Genomic DNA, 2,500 nt, shown 5'->3' on the forward strand with positions numbered 1-2,500 from the left:
TGTATTAGTGTTCGGGCTTAGAATCTGGAAGTGCTGCGACTTCTGCAACATCAACAATGAAAAAGTGGTCATTTTTTCTTACTTTTTTTTTTCGAGTGTCACGAGACGACTCCTAGGAGCGGATGACACGTGGCACACTGTTCATGCCATGTAACATGTGCCGTTTTTAGTGGTTTTTCAAGGTAAGAGTCACGTGACATATTTCGAGCTTGGTGTCATGGTAGTAAATGTAGTGTTGCCAACTCATATTTCGGCTAAAGTTGGATGTTTTTGAGTTGTTTTTTTTCGTAGAAACTTATATCGCCACGTGTTATTCCACGTGCTCTAAAGATGGCACACGGGCTCAATGTATGGAACGCAACACTATGCCATGTGCAAGTGTAGGGTTTAGGGTTTAGGGTAGGGTAGGGTTTGCCACGTGGCATACATTTTGAGCAATTTATATGCCATGAGCTATACCTTTTAGAAGGTGGCATTCAGACGGATGGTTTGGATGAGGTGGCATGCCACATGGCATACTTTTATGTACTTATAGCATGCCACGTGGCAAACCCTTGGAGAGGTGGCATCTTGGAGGTTGCATGCCACGTGGTAAACCCTTGGAGAGTTGGTACCTATGGATGCCACGTGGCAAACCCTTGGAGAGGTGGCATCTTGGAGGTTGCATGCCACGTGACAAACCCTTGGAGAGGTGGTACCTATGGATGCCACATGGCAAACCCTTGGAAAGGTGCATCTTGGAGGTTGCATGCCACTTGACAAACCCTTGGAGAGGTGGTACCTATGGATGCCACGTGGCAAACCCTTGGAAAGGTGCATCTTGGAGGTTGCATGCCACGTGACAAACCCTTGGAGAGGTGGTACCTATGGATGCCACGTGGCAAACCCTTGGAAAGGTGGCATCTTGGAGGTTGCATGTCACGTGACAAACCCTTGGAGAGGTGGCACCTTTGAGGTTGCATGCCACGTGACATGACATTGGAAGGTACCTCTTCTGCACTTGTATGCCATGTGGCATACCTCAGGCCCTGGATATGTCGGGCCCCGGACATGTCGGGCCCCAGATATGTCGGGCCCCAGAGATGTCGGGCCCCAGATATATCGGGCCCCGGACATGTCCGGGCCCCGATATCTCCGGCCCCGAACATGTCGGGCACCCGATATGTCGGGCCCCCGGACATATCCGGCCCCGGACATGTCGGGCACCCGATATGTCCGGCCCCGGACATGTCCGGGCCCCGATATCTCCGGCCCCGAACATGTCGGGCACCCGATATGTCGGGCCCCCGGACATGTCTGGCCCCGGACATATCGGGCACCCAGACATGTCCGGGCCCCGATATATCTGGCCCCGGACATGTCGGGCACCCGATATGTCTGGCCCCGGACATATCAGGCACCCAGACATGTCCGGGCCCCGATATATCCGGCCCCAGATATATCGGGCCCCGGACATGTCGGGCACCCGATATGTCGGGCCCCGTACATGTCGGGCACCCGATATGCCGGGCCCCAGATGTGTCTGGCCCTGGATATATCCGAGTTTTATTTTGACACGTGGCATGGCCTTTGGTTTGATCTCATAGAGTTTTATGGTTTTCAATGTGTGCCACATTGACACATGGCATGCACTTTGGTTTGTGCTCAGAGTTTTATAGTTTTCAATGTGTGCCACATTGACACGTGGCATGTGCTTTGGTGAGTTTTATGGTTTTCAATGTGTGTCACATTGACACGTGGCATGCCCTTTGGCTTGTTCTCATAGTTAGAGTTTAGCGTCCTTGTATGCCATGTGAAATACATATGTTTGGACTTGCTTGCCATGCCACGTGGTGACAGTCACAACACATTCTTTGTGACTTATATCCTAGTTAATAACTAACTAATGACACAATTTGGCAAACACACCTTACATTGACAATTGTAAGTAGTATTTAAGGACCATACACTTATATGCTATGGAAAAATACTCAAAGTTTATATATTAAAACAGTGATCTTACAAAAATAAATGACTTGTAAGGAAAAAAACAAAAAGAGGGGGTCACTTGGACTTCCCGGGTGGTCACCCAGCCCAGTACTATTCAAGCCCAGGGACGCTTAACTTTGGAGGTCTGATGGGATCCAGTGCCATAGTCACGGTTTGAACCCACTCTGAAATATTTCACACTCCCCCTACTCTTATAGTGTGGGGCAGCTTGATCCAAAGCTGCAGCGTACCTCCACAATCCCGTGTTCTTTTTGGGTGCCAAAAAGCATGCCCGCGGGACATGTGGTACCTCCCCAACAATTCACGAAGACCACGTTTTGGGGCCCAAAACGCGCGCTGCAAAATGTGGGGTACCTCCCCGACTTTTCGTGAAAAATCGCGTGTTTTGGGCCCCAAAAAAAGCCCGCGGAACACGTGGTACCCTTGCAACTTCTCGCGAAAAATCGCGCGTTTTGGGCCCCAAAACGCGCCCCGCGAAATGTGGGGTACCTCCCCGACTTTTCGTGAAAAA

The 2,500-nt window shown here is 50.5% G+C and overlaps 1 non-coding gene across 1 annotated transcript; it reads right to left on the reverse strand.

Moving 5' to 3' along the window:
• Window positions 1-2,035: 2,035 nt before the first annotated feature.
• On the reverse strand, window positions 2,036-2,154 carry LOC112343994. Its single transcript, XR_002991509.1, has one exon. It is a non-coding gene; the product is annotated as a 5S ribosomal RNA (ribosomal RNA).
• Window positions 2,155-2,500: the final 346 nt, after the last annotated feature.

Source organism: Selaginella moellendorffii, unplaced genomic scaffold (assembly GCF_000143415.4).
Source record: "Selaginella moellendorffii unplaced genomic scaffold, v1.0 SELMOscaffold_437, whole genome shotgun sequence".
In the NCBI taxonomy this organism is placed as follows: domain Eukaryota; kingdom Viridiplantae; phylum Streptophyta; class Lycopodiopsida; order Selaginellales; family Selaginellaceae; genus Selaginella; species Selaginella moellendorffii.